This window comes from Protopterus annectens, chromosome 2.part1 (assembly GCF_019279795.1).
Source record: "Protopterus annectens isolate FY-2018-M chromosome 2.part1, PAN1.0, whole genome shotgun sequence".
NCBI lineage: Eukaryota > Metazoa > Chordata > Ceratodontiformes > Protopteridae > Protopterus > Protopterus annectens.
Genome location: NC_056729.1, coordinates 1,260,014,729 through 1,260,036,713, shown reverse-complemented (window position 1 = coordinate 1,260,036,713; position 21,985 = coordinate 1,260,014,729). Strand labels below are relative to the sequence as shown.

The following is a 21,985-nucleotide window of genomic DNA, read 5'->3' as shown; positions in this document are numbered from 1 at the left end:
TCTCACTTGATCATCTGGAGAGAAGAAACAACCATGTCAGGCTGTTGTTTGTTGACTTCGGCTTGATATTCAATACAGTGGTTCCTATGCAGCTTATTGACAAGCGTGTACATCTTGGAGTTAGCAAGCTCATGTGAAACTGGATCCTCGACTTCTTGATGAACAGACCACAGAAAACGTGTGGACAACAACACCTCAGGATGCATAATACTCAACACCTGTGTTCCTCAGGATTGTGTGCTGAGCCCTCTGTTGTTCACCATCCTCACCCATGACTTTTCTGCAAAATGCAACACAAATCACATCATTAAGTTTGCAAATGATACCACAGTTTTGGGCCTCATCAAAGGAGATGATGAAAGAACTTACAGAGTTTAGATGTACTCATTGATTGACTGGTGTGCTATGAACAACTTTGACCTGAATGTCAATAAAACAAAAGAGATCATTATAGACTTCAGGAAAAGGTCAGCAACACACTCACTGCTCATGATAGATGGTGAAGATGTGGAAAGGGTCAAATCTACAAAGTTTTTGGGGGTGCACATTTCAGAGGATCTCTTTTGAAATCTGGACATGGAACAGTTGGTCAAAAAAGCACACCAAAATCTCCACTTTCTCAGAAGGCTCAAAAAAGCAAAGCTCCCACCTACTGTTCTTGCCACATTCTACAGAGGAGCAGTTGACAGCATTCTCACTAGTAGCTTCACAGTTTGGTTTGGGAACAGTACAATAGCAGAAAGAAAGAAGTTACAGAAAGTGGTGTGAGTTGACGAAAAAATCATGAGCACTAACTTACCATCAATCCAGGATCTCTTTGTAGAAAGAGGTATTAAATGTGCATCTGAAATAATTTGTGACCCCTCTCATCCTGCACATGGCTGGTTTACACAACTGTCTTCAGGCAGGACGACCAGATACTTAAACAGCTTCCTACCCAATAGTGTTGAGACCTATAAACTCTGATACCAACCATTGATTATTTAGTAAGCAATCATTCTCAATATGTAGCTCAGCTGGAAAGTGTCCAATATCTTATTTTATTATTTGATGTAGTAATATTTTCTTGTTCACGTTCAATTGCTTGCTGTTTGTCTGATGCAGATGAACAAAGGAGGACAATCTTAACATGTGCAGTCCTACTCTGTCATGCTGCTATATACAGTATTCATCTTAGGACTATCTGGGGGGGGGGGGGGCTTGTGTGTTTTTGCTGTTGATATTGGTTTATTTATCCTTCAGTGGGTCTTGTACTGAAAATATTTTTTAAATTGAAATGTTACATCTATGTTTTTGTTATCCTTGCTTCCTATGTACTCTCTGGTGAGTTGATACTTGGAATTTTGTTTAGGCTGCACTTGTGTAGTTTTTAAAGACACTAAAGTTTACTTTGACTTTGACTTTGAGAACACAGCCAACACCTACCACAGAAGGGGAATAATGGCCCCTAGTATAAAACTGAGTCCTGGAATGCCATAGGCAAAGGCTGAAATGGGTGCAATAGACATTCCAAATACTGGTCAGCAATGTCCCCATTACTATAGTGACCTTAAATGTTGCAGGTCACTTGCTCAAAGAACGTTAACCTGGTATGTGGCATCGACAGAACTTGCTGGAGAGATAGATTTACCTCTCTGAAGTTGCCCCACTTTTAGAACAAGCTTCCTATTCATGTTAAACACAGCCCCTCATTGGCAATTTAGACAACTGGATGGGAAACTGGAAATTCATCCTGGGGGTTCCACCTGTGTCCCTCTTGGACAACGGCAATAGGTGCTGATTTTAGTGTCTGCTTGAATTCGAAGTTGTAATATTTTGTTTGTTCTTGTTTTTTTTTTTTTTTATGTGGAGCTTTTCTCCCTGGGCCTCTACTGAAAATGGACATTATCCAGTTAGACTAGCCTTGTCAACAAATGTAAAATAAATAAATAAATAAACCAGACACACTTGGGAACATGAGTTGAACTTGACTAGGCTTGTAAGGGCCCTGGGGCCATTAGCCTAGTAACCTCCAATGATCCTATGATCCTATGAACTAGTCCCAAGTTCAAATTTGCATTCTGGTCACTTGACATCATATTTAAAAAAATAGGAAGCTCTGAGGCTCTGATTCCATTGCTTAAACAGTCTGATAAGAAGCAATAAAATATATGCTCACTTCATGGGTACAATTGAAACAAAAAAAGAACTAAACCAGAATAATATAAAACAGAATAATATTAAAATAAGCAAACAAACAAGCAAACAAATGTGTACATGAACTCATACATGCACACACACACACACACACACACACACATATATATATATATATATATATATATCTATATATATATATATATATATATATATATGCACATAAATACAACTGCAAAGAAACTGAACAAGATGAACATCAAAAATGTCTCAGTTGTTATAAAAATTTAGCCTGTGTTTCAGAAGCATAGGACTACTCATGCCACTGTATTCATATCAAGATCAGTCTCTGATCATAACCAGCTTATAATGTGTTTAATACATTCAGGGCAAAAAAATCTCCTCAAAAAATAAAGCTTGAGATGTGAATCTAGGCAGCCATGTCAAGAAAATATACTAAAAAAAACTAAGGATCTCTAAGCTGATGAAAATTCTTTGTATTCCATGGAGATTTATCTTCATAGATTAGTACTAAGCTAACTGCCCATGCAAGCCATTTTAAGCCTAACCAATTATCTCTTGTGAGATTCAATCCCTGCACTTTATGGTTGTAAGGCAAACACCTTAACCATTAGGCCACCCTCCCAACCCTGTTCCATGTACTAGCAGTTACAGAAAAAGACAGCACATTGTGTTTTACCAGCTTTTATAGCTGGTAAAGCACTTACCTTGTCAAACAGATGGCAGCACACCTCAAAGCTTCTGTGCTTGATAATTGTAGACAAGTCCAAAAATAATGGGGGGGGGGGGGGTGTATCAACATCAGGGTCAGCTTTTGCATGTTGATCTTATTAACTTAAACAATGATAGAACAACAGGCTTAGCATTGGTATGTATTTTCATTACAATAAGAAGTAGCAAACTCTAATATCTGGCATTATTGTTTGCCATAATGCTCAGTGATTTACATGAACACCACCAAAAAAAAAAATATGAGGGGTACAGCAAAAATTTGAGACAAACTCACAGACAGTTGAAAGGCAGAAACAAAGCTGCTTTACCTTCTGCCTCTGTCGTTTGCCAGCTATCACTGCCTGCTGTTTATCTCTAGTGCTGCATCTTTTATTGTAATGCAAAAAGCTCAGTTCTTACATATTAAATTCTTTGGTTTCAATAATATGAAGAAAATGTGATTATTCTGAGTAGTTACATTTCATACCACCTTTGTTTTCATTTAAAACAAACAAAATACTCCTTTTATTGATGTTTAGCTCTTTAATCAGTAATACTATCTACCCATCTAACCTCTTGCCAGCCTCTATTTTTTCTTTTTGCTTTAAGTCTTTTGCAGCACCAGTGTCTTATCCTGTAAATCTTTTCTACACTTATGTGGCCAGAATATCTGAGTTCTATGAATAAAATATTTGAGTGCTAGTTTTTTTTTATTTCAGAGCTTCCAGTGAGTTATGTTTTTCATACCCATTGCCCACACTGCCTGTTGACTATCAACCCTCTCTTAGCTAATCAGCTCACTTGTTTCTCCATCACCTAGGAGAGGGTTTAATGGGAAGAGCCATCACTTAGACAGCCTTTATGGGTGGTGTGATGGTTTTCTACATAGCTTTATGTTCCTTGTGGAAGCCAGGTTTGCAGAGCTAAAGGAGAGAATGCAATAGGCTGTTCACACAGGTTGCCCATTTCTTTTCCAAGGGACAGTGTCAACAAACAGCCAAATTTGTGCCCCTAAAGTGGAGGAAATGTTTACACCAATTTTCATTTGGGAAACCAAATTTTCCTGTTTGCTACCTGAGAATTCATTACCATCTAACCCACCCCCCCCCCAATTTGAGGTAAGTGGACAACAACAGTCTTCCTCCCTAATTGACTCCTCCAATGCCAAGACTACTAATTAAACTCAGATAACCTGGATTGTAGTAAGGGCTTCCTGCTTCTACGTCATATAGCCAGGTTTAGCAGTTTGCATTTTTTTTCCATAAGTATCAGTTTATTTGCTCTTCATGTAATCCTCATAATTCTCAAAAGTTTTCTCTAACATCATGGTTTGAAAGAATCTACTTTCTAGCACAGAAGACAAACTTACTTATGGTCCATCTCTAACAACCATATAGTTTTACTATAAAAATAATTGCTTTGATTATATGTATCTTTACTAATAATGCAATATATTTTCTTTTTAACATCTTATCCGGATTTGGCATACTTTTTCTCCCAAGAATCAAGCACTGTTTTAATTTCAAGCCTGCAGTCAACATATACAGAAATCTTTGAGCCCAGGAAAATAAAAGCTGTCACTGCATCTATGCGAAAAATTGATAGGGATAGAAGACATCATTTTATTTTTACTGACATGCAGCAAACCGGCTTTTGCAGTTTCTACTTTGATCTTCACCAACCCATCTTCACTTTCAGCCAATAGAGTTCTAACATTATATATCTGACAATGCTAATATTTTTCCTGGTAACGTTATTGATCAGCTACTTTACTGGCAATACTTCTTTTAAATATCTCATGCATGGTCTCTTAATCTTCTTGAGGTTAGTCCTTGAGTGATATAACTTCACTAGATTATAGATCAGCATCTGATTCATTTAACCCAGCATTTGTGTGCCATATTCAGTGCATAAATTAAACATGGAGATGCACAATATACAGGCTTGCGATACTCCTCTTCTAGTCCTGACCCAATCCATTATTCCAGATTAGTTTGTCTTATTTTTAGCTCTGTACAGATTCTGCAGGCAGAAAAAAAGATAATCTAGTATCCCTATTTCTGTACAAGACTGCTAGACTTTGTTATATCCACACAATCAAAGGTTTAAGAGTGGCCAATAAAACAAAAGTATTTTTTTCTGGTATTCCACTGCTTTAAATATTATCTACAGAATGTTGGCAGTTTAATCTCTTATACAGCTCCTTCTTCTAAACTAACATGCAGCATACACATCTGTTAGTTTTTGATCCATATATTAGAATCTACTTAACAGGATCTTAATCATTACCTTGCTAGACTATAAAAACAATTGGGCAATAATATAATCATTTGTTTGCAGTGCCCTTCTTTTAGGATAGGATTGAACCATGGCTATGTATTCTGATGCCATGTGGCAGAGGTACAGACTGGAGCCCCCATAAGCCAAACTTGAGGACCAAAACAATAAACTGAAGATGAGGCCTAAACAAGCAAACAAAAAAATAACATGTCCTTCAGTAGTTGGAACAAGCTACCTGTTAGATGTGCTGAAGCTCTCAGCACCATGAATGTTATATCATTGCTCATTAAAGAAGCACGGCATCATGGATGGCTTCTAATATGAGTCCTGCTACTGCACACACACCCATTTGCTAACTGCTGATCTCACCTCCTAAAAATTGCACTTGGGGCAGCTTCTCCGAACTTTGGAACTACCTACCATTACATCTGTGGATGCTGTCCTCACAACATTTCAGGGTGGATTTTTTTTCACTAATAATATGTCCCGTTGGACATTACTGCTTGCATATTCCACCAAATGGAAATGGAAAAGGGTATAAAGGAAGCACTGGAAAAATAAGAACTGCCCTCATAAAATTCCGATCAGCTTGTTGTAGAGAAAATATGCATACATGGAGATGATGCAAATCTTACATAAAATGGTGCTTTGGAAAACTGGAAAAGATGTTGTGCCAGTAGGACAATGGGTATGGCTGAAGAAAAGAAGCTTTGTGTGCTGTAGGGAAGGACACAAAAAACGCAGCCTGAATACCAACACTCTACAGGAAAGACATTGATGATTGCATAGATATTAAACAGGTAAAGCCTGCCATTTTTTTGTTGCTGACAATTTTTTAACATTTTTTTTTATTTATCACTAAAATGCAGGTATTACTTTCAGCAATCATTTCAAAGTGCATGGCAAAATGTCACAACTATAGTCAATAAAGTGACCTTGTATATTTCTACATACTGTACAAAATAGTGCTACATTCAATGTCTATTGTGCAAACATAAGACAGGAAATATTAATCAAAACATAACCTTCCAGTAATGCAGTATGTTCAATACAGCCTCTGTCTGCTATTTTACTTATTCTAAATCAGCTATCACAGAATGGCTATTGTTATCATGGAATATAGCTATGTTAGGCTACACTTTCTGCCATTACACAGTACACCAAGTAAATTTACAATTTATTTATCTATTCAGCCATACTCAACACAGCTTTCTGCTAGCACCAAACCAATGTATGTCATTGAATCTCTTTAACCTATATTCCTGCCTCATTTAATTGATTACCCAGCATGGCAAAATATCAAACTGTTTACAGAGTACAGTCTATTTTGGTAGACAGGCCATAATCTTTTTAAAATTTGAATTGAAATAATACCTCTCAACTTCTTATTGTAAGAAATATGGACAAAGCCAAACATAATGGGGGTGCAAAGGAATAAAATCAGGAATAACTTTTAAATACTATTCTTATAAACTTAGAAAGTTGCTAGATTATTAGGGCTTGCACTGGCATGCATTTTCTGAAGGACATGAAGTCTGAAACCCACGTCTGCCATAATTAAGTGATTTCAATTCTCAGTGGTTTGCTAAAAAAATCACAAATGTTATGAGGAATAGACCAAAAATATGAAATAAAAATCTGGACATTCTGCAAAAATTTTAAGTAGTTGGGAGGTATGAATGAAATCCGTGCCATGATAATAAAAAGGTGCTGTTGAACATGGATGAACACAAAAGGAACAGAAAAATATTAAGTTTTCTGTGCCATAGGAAAGTAAAATAGTGTTATTCTGTGCATCTTGAACAACTACGTCTTTTTTCCATTTGTAAATATTACTGCACTATTCATGGTGTTAATTTCTGTGTGGTGATCTAAAAAGGAATACTCAGGGCTTAAAATTCAACAATTTCAATTTAAAAGTGGATGAGTCCATCTTAAACTAGATTCTGCTATCAGATCCCACATTGGCTCAACAATTAGGCTGTCTTCCTGACAGTCTGAGTGACCATCAAGGGACCTACTTAACTAGGAATCATTCCAACCACAGAGTAGTACATAACAAAAAGACCTTCAGAGCTAATGACCTAATCAACTCACTAAAATGCTGCAATTGGACTCCCTTAAAACAACTACCACTAGATGATGCCGTGCAGTACTTCAACTCAACCTTCCTGGAAATCCTAAACTGCCATGCACCCCCCAGAACCATTAGAATCAAAACTAACTATGCCCCATGGCTAACGGAAGATACTAAAACCATAATGAAAGAAATGGATAAAGCCTGGTTACAATTCCAGAAAGAAAAAAACACCACCTTGAGACAAACTTATCTTGAGCTCCACAACAAAGCTAAAAACCTAATAAAACATGACAAAACTAATTACAAAAATAACCATGCAAGAGAAATATGCTCACAACCCTCAACAATTCTGGGCCACTATAAAAACTTTACTGCACCCAGGTAAATCCACCACTCCTACCCCTGTATTACCAAACAATCATTACAATATCCCCACCCAATTTAATAAAATTATTTACTGAAACAGTCCAAGCCCTAGCCAACACTCAAAATACTGCTAGCAGCCCGTTACCTACAGAGACCCCTCCCCACTTCAGTACAACAAACAACTCCTCCAGTTTTTCCCTGTACCCAGTCCCCACTAATACAATTGCTAAACTCCTCAAAAAACTAAAACCAACCACTCTGGCAGCTGACAATCTACCGGCAGACTTCCTTCAAATAATAAGCTATAGCCTATCCAGTGTCCATTCTCATAAACAGATCAATATCAGAATGTAAAGTACCTCACTCCTGGAAAATATCACATATTATACCACTACATAAAGGGGGTAAGTCCCATGAGCTTACCAACTACCGCCCTATTGCAATCCTATCACCTCTATCAAAAATATTAGAGAGAGCAGTTCATTCCCAACTAATGCAGTACTTCCTTAAGAATGATTTGCTATCCACATTCCAGCATGGCTTCCGACCCTCCCATAGCACTACTACAGCACTACTCTCATTTACCAACATTGGCAATCACCATAGAAACAATGGACTATTTGTATCCTCGATATTCTTAAACTTATCAAAAGCCTTTGATATGGTGAACCATAGTATGCTTCTAAAAACTCTATCTTCCCTTAACATAAGCTCCTCCACCATATCTTGGTTCAATAACTACTTATCGAACCATCAGCAGGCTGTTCTATGGCAAGAGCAATTGCCCCCCCCATTACCTGTAGGCATAGGTGTCCCCCATGGGTCCATACGAGGGCTCAATATTTACTAACCAGATAGCTTCATCCTCTCTCTCTCTGCCTCAGTAGTGCAACATGCAGATGATACCACTATTATATCTGCCTCTGCACCCTACATCAGCTAAAAACCATAACCAAAAAAAGTTTCCTTAGCCAAAGCATGGTTCACTAGCATAAAACTTATTCTTAATCCCCCCCCCCCAAAAAAAAAAAAAAACTTAATTCTCTTTAGCCCTGGTAGATCTCTCCACTAAATAATGAGTTTACCATAACATCTAAAGATAACATACAAATCACTCCAACAATACACACAAAACTACTAGGTGTTGAAATTGATAATAATCTAAAATTTGATATACACATAGCCCAAACAATTAGGAAAGTTAACAAAAGGCTTGGTCTCCTATACAGGAACAGACAGTTCATCTCTAAACCTACCAAAGCCACCTTAGCAAGGACTCACCTCTTATCCATTCTCCTTTATGCCTCCCCTATCTTAACTAACCTTCTCCACACTGAACTAAGCAAATTGGAATCCTGCTACAGCAAAATTGCCAAGTTTGATACCGATGCTTCTCATAGATCCCATCACGGTCTATCCCTCAAGCAACTCAATTGACTTGAGTTACTTCAACTACTCCACCTCAACCAGCTCTCAATAGCCCACAAGCTCTACTACTTTCCCAACAAAACCCCTATTCGTCAGAATCTAATTCACCCCTATACTACCACTAGAACCTTAAGATCTAGTTGTCAAAACCACATAAATGTCATCAAACATAAAAATGATGCTGGTAAATCTCTCTTTGCCTGCTCCATTGCCAGAACCTGGAATTTACTCCCAAACCACTTAACTTCCACCACCTCTACTTCCCAATTTAAAAAAAACTTCTCAAAACCCACTACATAAATAACTGGCATTGCTCATGTTACTCCCCAGGCTAGGCCATACCACTGTACTGTTGCTAGGATTTTGCTAAGGATCAAAAGGTTGCTCCCCAATTCCCATTTGTAAAAATATTTACATGGGTATTGGCTTACTACCAGTAATTTATTTTTTTTACTCAAATATTTTATTTTATTTTTAATTAAAATAACATTTACATAATATTTTTAAATATTTAAAAAAACTATATACACTATTTACAATAGCCTGACTTTCATTTATATACACTGTATGTTATTAAATATAGAATTAACAGATCAGTTATCAGAGATACAATACTGATTACTGCAGAGTGTCCAACAAAAATATAACTTTCTTCCAATGATTATTTACCAATGGCCTGGGATAGATTTGTAGTTCTTTGATTTTTATTTCCATCGATGCAGTTGTCTTCAGTAAAGTGCAGAATTCTTCCAAGGTCAGGGGTGTATTTGAATTCCACCTTCTGGTTACGCATTTCCTAGATATAGCAAGTATTGTTCATAACAAATACATATTTGTCTTATTCAGGTAGGGACCTTCATTTACATTTAGTATAATCAATACTTTAGTTAAGGTAAAGGATTCATTATATAAAGCTTGTAAAAAATTATTGATTCCATTCCAATATGATTTAATTTTATTACATTCATAAAAAATATGAATCCAGTCTGCTTTATTTGACTTTTCACACCTCCAGCAAAAAACATTTGTAGTAGCACTGATCTTTTTAATTCCATCTGGTGTTAAAAATGCTCTATGTAAGTATTTCCAGTTAAATATTTTCCAGTACTGCGTGTTAGAGGTGTAATTAACTGATAGTAAGATGTTCGTTTTAATTTCTTCTGTTAACTGCAATGACTGACCTTTTGTTAAGAACCGACAGTATGATGGTTTGGGAATTGTTTTATATGTTATTAACTCTTTATATAGATTTGAAATGGAATTTTTCTTTTCACAACTATTATATATACATTCATACAGAAAACTTATTAGATTTGGAATATCTTTAAATGAGGAATTATTAATTAATCTGCATAAATCTTGAGTGTACATTAGAATGCTTTGTAAGGTTAACCAGTCCTGTGTTGGAATATTGTAAGCAGTTTTTATCATATGTATATCTAAAATTTTATTTATTTACACATTGAAACTGGCATAAGAATCCATTTTGTTCCCAGGAGGTTATTGTTTCCCTATATATTTTGTGAGGAAAGTTCTTAGTGATGGTAAATGGGGTTAAAAGGTCAAACCAAAGTTTTAGATCTATGTTTGCATTGATAAGTTTCCTAAAGGAATTGATGTAATGATTAATCAGTGTTGTTTTAGAAGGTTTTGTTATATTATATTGTATACTTATGCATAGTATGTACCAGGGTTTGTTTGATTTGTCTACTATTAATTTTTTTTAACAGATTAAATCCATTTGTTAATCTAGCCATTGTTAATTCTTTCCAGTTGGCAAAATAATTTGGGTTTATCCAGTCTATTGTAGTTTTAAGCACAGATGCTTTTATATATGTTTCTATTTCTGGGAAGTTCAATCCTCCTTGTTTCCAGGGTCAAATGTGATGATTTAGACCTCCTCTATTCTTTTTGGGATACCATAAAAATTTTATTAAACATGAGTTTATTTCTTTAAGAATGCATCTTTCAGGAATTAACTGTATTGCTAATGCTACATATAATATTTTTGGCAATAAGACCATTTTTATTAATTGCAATCTGTCTTCAAAAGTTAATATAATTTTGTTCCACTTTTCTATATATATTTTTATTGTTTCAATAATATTTTTATAATTTATTAATATTGTCTTATTTATATTTTTGCATAACACTAGTCCTAAATAATTTAGCGTAAGTTCTTGTTTTCCTATGATGGATTTATCTGTAACTTGTAGTTCTTTTTTCGTATTTAAAAATAGAAATTTTGATTTTGATCTATTAAAGTGTAGACATGAAATCTTATAAAATTTCTCCATTACTTCTTCTTCTAGCTCTCCTAATGACTCCCTGGAATTTAATAGGGTTAATAAAATATCATCAGCAAAAAGCAGTATTTTAGATATGTACTGGCCATAGACTTCTATTCCTTTTATTCCTGGATTATTGCATATTATTTCTGCAAGTATTTCTATAGCCAAAGCAAATAAAATAGGAGAAAGGGGGCATCCTTGTTTAGTACCTTTCATTATATGGATAGATTCTGAGGTGAAAGGACGTAATTTAATGTAGGCTAAGTTATTCATATATATGTTTTTTTAGTAATAACATGAAGGGAGGAGGAAATTCAAATAATGCTAAAGTTTTAAATAGATATTCCCAGTTGAGGGAATCAAAGGCTTTTCTATGTCTAATCTGATTACAAGTGTTTCTCTATCTTCTTTATTCACATAATCTATAAGAGTATGTATACTTTTAATATTATCATGTGTGCACCTGTTATATAAAAATCCAGTTTGATCATTATTAATTGTCTTTGAAAGTGGGATTTTTCATTCTGTTAGCTAGGATTGACATGAATATTTTGCAATCATTATTCAGTAATGATATAGGTCTGTATGAGGTGTAAAGGTCTGATGGTTTATTATCTTTTAGAATTGGTGTTATGAGAGAATATTTCCATGAGGGTGGTATTTTTGCTTCTGACTGGACTTCTAGCAAAGTTTTATGAAAAAGGGAGATTACTGTTGAAGGGAAGAGTTTGTAAATTTTCGTAATTATACCATCTATCCCTGGAGCTTTGTTAGATTTATTTTCTTTTATTTTGTTAACAATTTCTTTGTAGGATATAGGTTTTTGTAGGTCTAGTTTTAAGTTTTTGGGAATTTTTTTTATATTGATAAGGTTTGTATCTAAGTTTATTTGGTTGGTATCTAAATCTTCTTTTTTGATGTGTTCAATATAATGGAACCGAAATGCTTCAAGGATGTCTCCTACATCTGATACTTTTTTCCCTTTCTTTTCAAGATATATACTACTAATGTTATTTGCTTTATATTGTATTTTAATTCTTGTAGATAAGTTACGTAGATATCTGGGGGAGGTGGCTAATGAGTTTACTTTTAATTTTCCAAGGCTAGACAAGTTTTGTGTGTTATAATTTCATTATATTTTTTATTTAATTCCTCTATTTCTTTTTTGACTTCTGGACAATTCTGATTTTGTTTAGATTTTGCTGTCAAGAGTCTGGTTTGCAAGTCTAATGATTCAGATTCCCATTCTCTGACTTTGTTTTTGTACCAGCTAAGGGTCTTACCAAATAAATACGTTTTTAATGAGTTCCAAACCATGACTATTGATTTCTGTTGTATTATTAATTTCAAGAAATAATTGTAGTTCTAACTTCATCCAGGGTCTGAATTCTTTAATTTTCATGATATATGATGGAATTCTAGTTGAGAGGATTAAAGGTTTAAACTCTGTTTGGAGCTTTATTATCAGACAGTCATGATCTGAGAAGGGGCATGGAACTATTGAGAAGTGAAGGATTTTTGTTTGTAAATCTTAAACTACGAATAATTTGTCTATTCTGGTTTGTGTTCCAAATCTATGGTCTTTATGGGAAAATAATAAGGATTTATCATCTTTTACTTTAAAAGTGTCTATTAAATGAAATGAATCAATCCATCTTTTTAAGGATTTTGAAATAGTTGCTATGCGAAAAGACTTCTTGGTGGTTTCAGAAGCTTCTAAGATACAATTAAAGCCTCCTCCTAGTATAAGATTTCTTTTATTATTGTTGGAAATAAAATCTAGGTGTTTTTTAACCGTTCCTGCTCCAATTCCTTTGAACCAATATAGATTAGCTAATGTCCATATTCTGTTATTAAATTTAATTATAACAAATGTTAGTAGACCTTCTTTGTCTTCATATTTATAAATAACTTTTGGAGTGATTATGTTTTTCTTCCAGAGAATTGATACTCCTTTTGTTATGACTGTATAGTCCTTAGTGTTCCAAATAAAGCTATCATTAGTCTTAAAATGCGTTTCCTGGAAAAAATACTACTTGTTCCTTATTTAGATTTAAATATTTTAGCAAGTTTGATCTTTTATTTGCATTATTTAAGCCATTAGTATTTAATGAGAAGAATGTTAAATCCATTTCAAGTTATTGTTGGAAGAAACTTTTTGCTTCTTTTTTTTTATTTTGATTATAGTAGTTATACCATTTTCTCTGATAACATCGAATGTTATTTTTATGTGTGTAAACTTGGGAGTGTAATTTAATGTTCTTTCTTCTTTAAATACAAGTAGGGTAAAATTCTGGTCAGGCTTTAAAAAAGTACTTCTATAAAACATTAATTCTAAAGAATAATAAAAAGTCCAAAGCACGCTGTTAAACCACTTAGTGAATGTTCTGTTCCAAAAGCAGAACAAGAAGTCATAAATTAAAAAGTATATATATGGAGCGGAACAAATCAAGCCTCAATGCTGATATCAAAGCATAAAAAGTCTTTTATTGTACAAAGATAAGCGCTTTTGCATCCAAGCTTCTTCAGATCAAAACAATAAATGAGACCATCTATTCTTTAATATATACTAAAATCAATTATTGCAAGGACCTATCACAGAAATCACTTAATTAAGTTCTTAAAGGGATATAATAACACATGCTGAACTAAAAATATAATGAACTAAAAAAAAAAAAAAAAAAAAAATATATATATATATATATATATATATATCTATATATATATATATATAAACTGTTACCTCTTCACATATGAGCTTAGAGCCTCATAGACATCCTTATAACATATATAAAATCTAAAATATATATATATTTCATATGTATTTAAAATAAGTGTTTAGAGCATAAAGTAATATTTTATGAAATGCAGTTATACAGTAGAGTACTAGCTTCCTATGAAATTACAAACTTCTATATATTCTTTTCTAACTTCTTATGCTATTATTTATATGATAAATATAAACATATAAATTGATACTTAAAGTAAAAAATATATATGATATTTATCAAGATGACAACAATAATAAATAATAAATATGTATAGCATATGAAAGACATGCATAAATTACTTTATTTGTCTATGCTTATTTAATAGGGGCTTAATGCTGGCCCGTTCATTGAGCCCCTTTCCCCTATCTGCCCTAAGTAGAATTATCCAATTATTTTCTATTTATTGAGTATGATTTTTAATATCACCTTGTTGCATGGTAGTGGGAATAACTTGTAGTACCTGAAATTTAAAGGTGTGTGTATTTCCTACACTAACTACATGCTTGGCTAGGGCATTGTGCATCGAGCCTTTTTTTATGTGGTAAATATGCTCTCTAATCCTATCTTTAAAATATCTATTTGTTTTTCCCACATAAAATGACCTGCAGTTCTGACAAACAGCTAAATATACAACATTGCATGTTGCACATGTGGCTCGAGCTCTTATAGAAAATTCTTTTCTTAAATCTGGATGGTAAAATATAGTAGATTGTTCAATGTACACACAAAAATTGCAGTTCTGACATGGTTGTGTACCATGTTGTTCTTCCTGTACTTTATGCCCTTTGTTATGACTCAATAGTCGTCTCAGATTCTTTTTTATTTTTATACAAAAAACTTGGCTTGGATCCTACTATCTGCTCAATTTTTGGGTCTACCTGCAAAATAGACCAATTCTTTTTAAATATATCAAAAATACTACTATTATCAGAGGTAAAAAACATGGGTATCTTAACAAAAGATGTTTCTCTCTTCATAATGCAGGTATTTTTAGTTGTATTTGGTCCAAAGTATGGGGCAGCTTTACTTTTATGTAATTCAGGAACATCTTTTAAACTATCCAAGACTTCTCACTGTGTATATCCCCTGACACATAATTTATTGTGTAATTCACTCAATTCTTTATTAAAATTTGACTCTAACATGTTTAATCTAGATGCCCTAAGGCCTTGTCCCTTTATCAAGTTTTTAAATATATATGTGGGGTGCATGCTAGATCTAAATAAAAGTGAATTGCGATAGCATGATTTTCAGAATATACCAGTATTTATCAACCCACCATTCAACTTTTCTATAAATAGATCCAAAAATTCAATCTTATTTATTGATCTATTCATTGTGAATTTTAAACATTCTGTTAGATTATTCATCTTCTCAAAGAATACATCTAAACTCTCATATGAACCTCTCCATAACATGAAGAGGTTGTCTACAAAGCACCTATAAAATATGACGTTTGTTTTAAACTCATCCAAAATGAAAAGTGTGGTCTCCTCCCACTGTGCCAAAAACATATTTGCATAAGAATTGGCACAGGGGGTACCCATTGCTACACCTTCACATTGAATGTATAACTCATCATCAAATAAGAATAAATTATTCTCTAAGACCAGTTCAATGAAGCAAGTAATAAGATCTATTTGTTTAGGTAAAAGTTCACTATTAACAGTCATATAATTATGTATATATTGAATTCCTAAATCATTCAGAATTACTGTAAATAGTGACTGGATATCAAATGTCACTAATATTATGTATTCTATGTTATTTTGTGTCTTTAAATTATCATATAAATCAATTAAAAAGTGTTTAGAATCCCTAAGGACATATTTGTTCTTATTTATAACAGGTCGCAAATGCTTCTCAATATATACTGATAAATGTTCTGTAACCCATCCACCTCCTGCGACTATTGGTCGCATGGGTGGGTTTATACTGTCTTTGTGAACTTTAGGTTGCCCTTGTATAATTGGAATAAGTGGATCTTTTATAAATCGATAATCAAAAGTATCCTTGGTAATGATGCCAGCTTTATATATGTCTATCAAAGTATCCATAACATGTACTATGATATTATTAGCTTCTTGTATTGTAATTAATTTATAAAATTTGTCACTTAATAGTTTCATTGATTGCACATAGTGCACTGAATCCATAATTACTATAAGGCCCCCTTTATCGGCGGGTCATATTATAATAGAATCATTATGCATCAAATTTGTTAATGCTAATCTTTCCTTATATGTTAAATTATTCCTAAAATTTCTTTGAGTGTTGTTATTCTGTTGATCATAGTATTTAAAGAGTTCTTCTGTAATATTTAAATATGCTTCAACCAATGGATGGTTAACTGGAATATAATTACTTAAACGCTTAAAGCCTATGTCTGTTTTCACTGTTACTGACCTCTCATCTTCTCTATCACTTTCAAATAGATATTTAAGCATGATACTTCTACAAAATACTTTAAGATCTAATATAGTATCTGTCATCCTACTTTTGGTAGATGGAATGAAATTCAATCCTTTTTGAAGTACCTTACTTTCCTCATGTGACAGTATATGAGAAGAGATGTTTAACACTAATGATTCTTCTCCTTTGCCCACATTTTCTTGATAGTTTGAGTCGGGGTATATTCCCCAGAAAATTTCCTTTTCTGGTGTCCCCGACTCATACAATGCATTCTTCTCCCTCCCCTCTCTGTTCTCACAGTAAGGGAAAAGAAATTTCTCCACTAACTGATGGAAGTAAAGTATGCTGTTTAGTCTTTGGTCTAACTACTGGCTGTACATCTAAAGTTGCTCTAGGTTTTAGCACTTCAACAATCAGATACAAGTTAGTTTGTTCTGAATCCGACTTATTAGTCTGACTACTTTCAATAGCTACAATTTCATTATCAACCATTGCTGGGATATTTCCCACAGTTTTATGTATATCATGGTCTCTTACATGTATATCATGATCTCTTACATGTGCAAGATTAGCATTCATATTGCTCACAGTTGTCAAATTTAATTGTTCAATACTATCACTCATTCGTTGTGAAGGTCCCTTTTTTACATTTTGTGACACATTAGATGTAAGTTCATGTTCATTAACAATATCTAACGTTTGATTTCGTCTGGGCCACGTGAAGATGTGACCCAGTCGAAAATCGTTAGTATCTCGTATTATTTTGTTCCTTTTTTGTTGTAAGAGTTTTCGTTCACATGCTGTAACACTATCCAATAAGCTTTCAAATAATGAGTGCATTACATTAGATGGAAAGTTTTTAAATAAATGTCCCTGTTTTTCTTTTATAATGTCAATCAATTTATATTCCTCGGGTTCAAAGAATTCGACAAGTAACTCCAAGTACTTGCCGCTTACCTCGAGGTTAAGTTGTTGCCAACGAGTTAGCAGCTCTGGATAATAAGTTCCTTGCGTTGGCATATTGAATACTCTTAATCCACGTGGAACAATCTTTTTCTCTAAGCAGTACTGAAAATGGTAGCATTGAGCTTGCAGTCTTTTAAGTTTTAGAAGATCTCTTTCGATATCATCCATTAGCTGTTGCAAGTGTTCTAAGTCTTCGGTCGCTTCTACTGCGTCATCCATTGAGGCGCCAAAGTCAAACTGCCATAAAGCACTTTTCGTGCAGGTCAGGTGTTGAAGGAATCTTTTTTGTAAGTTCCCCGTTGGATTTTCTGGATTATAATCCAACTCTATAGATGCAGATGAATCCATTGGCTTGGCTAAGAAGGTTAAAACAGCAATAAATGCCAAAAAGAATATAATAAAAAGTCCAAAGCACGCTGTTAAACCACTTAGTGAATGTTCCGTTCCAAAAGCAGAACAAGAAGTCATAAATGTAAAAAGTATATATATGGAGCGGAACAAACCAAGCCTCAATGCTGATATCAAAGCATAAAAAGTCTTTTATTGTACAAAGATAAGCGCTTTCGCATCCAAGCTTCTTCAGATCAAAACAATAAATGAGACCATCTATTCTTTAATATATATTAAAATCAATTATTGCAAGGACCTATCACAGAAATCACTTAATTAAGTTCTTAAAGTGATATAATAACACATGCTGAACTAAAAATATAATGAACTAAATATATATATATATATATATATATATATATATATATATATATATATATATATAAACTGTGAACTCTTCACATATGAGCTTAGAGTCTCATAGACATCCTTATAACATATATAAAATCTAAAATATATATATATTTCATATGTATTTAAAATGTGTTTAGAGCATAAAGTAATATTTTATGAAATGCAGTTATACAGTAGAGTACTAGCTTCCTATGAAATTACAAACTTCTATATATTCTTTTCTAACTTCTTATGCTATTATTTATATGATAAATATAAACATATAAATTGATACTTAAAGTAAAAAATATATATAATATTTATCAAGATGACAACAATAATAAATAATAAATATGTATAGTATATGAAAGACATGCATAAATTACTTTATTTTTCTACGCTTATTTAATAGGGGCTTAATGCTGGCCCGTTCATTGAGCCCCTTTCCCTTATCTGCCCTAAGTAGAATTATCCAATTATTTTCTATATATTCAGTTTGATTTTTAATATCACCTTGTCGCATGGTAGTGGGAATAACTTGTAGTACCTGAAATTTAAAGGTATGTGTATTTCCTACACTAACTACATGCTTGTTTGTCAGACCTGCAGGTCATTTTATGTGGGAAAAACAAATAGATATTTTAAAGATAGGATTAGAGACCATATTTACCACATAAAAAAAGGCTCGATGCACAATGCCCTAGCCAAGCACATAGTTAGTGTAGGAAATACACATACCTTTAAATTTCAGGTACTACAAGTTATTCCCACTACCATGTGACAAGGTGATATTAAAAATCATACTGAATATATAGAAAATAATTGGATAATTCTACTTAGGGCAGATAGGGGAAAGGGGCTCAATGAACTGGCCAGCATTAAGCCCCTATTAAATAAGCGTAGACAAATAAAGTAATTTATGCATGTCTTTCATATGCTATACATATTTATTATTTATTATTGTTGTCATCTTGATAAATATCATATATATTTTTTACTTTAAGTATCAATTTATATGTTTATATTTATCATATAAATAATTGCATAAGAAGTTAGAAAAGAATATATAGAAGTTTATAATTTCAAAGGAAGCTAGTACTCTACTGTATAACTGCATTTCATAAAATATTGCTTTATGCTCTAAACACTTATTTTAAATACATATGAAATGTATATATATTTTAGATTTTATATATGTTATAAAGATGTCTATGAGGCTCTAAGCTCATATGTGAAGAGTTAACAGTTTATATATATATATATATATATATATATATATATATATATATATTTTTTTTTTTAGTTCATTATATTTTTAGTTCAGCATGTGTTATAATATCACTTTAAGAACTTAATTAAGTGATTTCTATGATAGGTCCTTGCAATAATTGATTTTAGTATATATTAAAGAATAGATGGTCTCATTTATTGTTTTGATCTGAAGAAGCTTGGATGCGAAAGCGCTTATCTTTGTACAATAAAAGACTTTTTATGCTTTGATATCAGCATTGAGGCTTGGTTTGTTCCGCTCCATATATATACTTTTTACATTTATTCATTCTAAAGTATCAAATACAAGTAAATATGAATTTCCCATTAAGCATGTAATGAAAGTCATTCCTAATCCAATAGATAAAGATAGATCTATTGGATTATCACTCATACCTTTAACCAACAATACCAACTGAGCTCCATATGTTAAATTATATGTTAAAAGAGATATGAAATTCTATATTATTCTATTATTGTTCTAGAGTATTTTATTATTAGGATGAAATGTTAGTAGTGTAAACAATTATTAAGTTTACTTAGAAAATATCCAGTATTTAGTTAACCTTAAGGGATCCTAAATATGTCAGATATGTCATTTTGGATAAATTAAATGCAACAGAGGAGCATACACTAAATAAGCCAACAACAAATAGATTATTACTAAAATAATTTGACTAAAAGGACTCTACAGGAGACAATGAGTAATTACCAATTAAATATGAATTTACTGTAGGTGTACTGTCTTCCTTTACTTTCTCAATCTTCAGCTCACCAACTTCAACTTACACTTATGAAAAGACATGGCTTATCAGTGGTATCTTGACTCTGAGTAGAGGCACCCTACGTTCTAGTGTGCAGTGATTTTACATATTTATAGATCTACAAAGCAGAGTCTAAGAATGAACTATGATCACCCTGACAATTCCCATCCTGCATAGGGCACCTCCTGCTTCCAGTATGGGTAATTACATCAGGTCTAGAATTAATGTGAAGGTACCTATTTGGTAATCAAGACTTACCTTAAGTAAGTATTAATAAAATAGTATTTAGAGCATCTTAGAGAGTTCTCGGGGCAGTTAGAATACTCTTAAACCTCTCCTCCCTTGACCAAAACAGAGATTTCCCTTCCCTTTCTTTCCCTTGTTTTAAATCAGTACTAATAAAAGAAATTCAGCAAACATAGGTAAACAGAAATAACATTCAGTAGTCCATCTTGTACATGACTCGCAATCCATTAAGCAAGTCAGTGACTAACATCACTTTAGCAAATGTTACAAAGACATATTAGAAATAATTTCCTAGCTTTTTATATTTTCTGATGAAGCAAAAAGTTAACAATAAGCTATTTTAACTAAACGTATAAAGCATTTTAATTTGTCCTTGCATATATACATTTCTACTTATATTGTAGTGCCGATAGCTGTCTTTGAAATCTGTACAATATTTCACTTCTTCAAATCATTCCTTTTTCAATTTAGGTTTTGTTTTGTCAAAACAGCAACAACATTTCAAGGGCACAATTAATATTTAGACTGATGTTTCAAATAAATAACTTGTCAGTTGTCAATTGAGTTAGTTTAGAATGTATGGTTAGTGCAAATATAGCATGTTGCAAAAATAATATGTATTTTTTCATGTGGTCTAGAGCCTGTCATATGCAAGTGACATATATAATGTAGCATATATAGAGCAGATAGCTTATGGATTCAGGTTGTTAAAGTAAGTTATGCTTATTAATCAGGCAGTTTCATTTAAATTCACAAGTCATTTGGGGACATTTCAGTTGAGTTTCCAGGAATGTGCAGTCCAATGTGAGTAACTGAGTCCACTTTTCCTCATAAACATATGTCACAATTCATTAAACTAAGCAGAGTCTAACATCTGTCTAATAATCATTATAAAGAAAAAGAATAGTAATTTCCTAGATTTTCAAACTTTCTGGTATCGCAAAATGTTGACAGTAAGCTATTTTAACTGGAAGACTAAAACATTTCACTACTTCCTTGTGTTTTACTTTTACTGTAGTGTCAAGAAGTGTCTTTGAAATCTATGCATTACTTCACTTCTTTCAAGTCATTCATTTTACAGTTCAGATTATATTTTGTGAAAATGTCAATAGCATTTCAAGGGTACATTTAATATTTAAACTGATATTTTAAATGAATAGCTATCAGTTACCAAGTGAGTTTGTACAGAGTGTGAGGTAACTGCAAAGATAACATGTTGCAAAAAGTAATATGTATCTTTTCATATGCTCTAGAGGCTGACAGTAACATATAAAATGAAACTTTTACAGTGCAGACAGCTTGTGAAATCAGCATGTTAAACTGAGTAATACTTTTTAATCAAGCAGCCACATTAAGTGCACATGTAGTTTGGGAACATTTCAGTTGTGTTTCAAGGAATATGTAATCCTAAGAGGATAAATCATAAAATATTTACAATTATACAATGACCCCCCCATTAATATTCCAAAATGTGCACGCTGATTGGTCAGCGTGCACGTTGGAAATCAAACTTATACTAAT

General features: G+C 33.0%; 1 protein-coding gene across 2 annotated transcripts in view; it reads right to left on the bottom strand.

Annotated features, from left to right (window-relative positions):
- Window positions 1-21,985, bottom strand: part of FNDC4 (fibronectin type III domain containing 4) — a 1,069,876-nt gene that overhangs the window by 95,961 nt on the left and 951,930 nt on the right. The gene's annotated exons all lie outside the window — the stretch shown is intronic.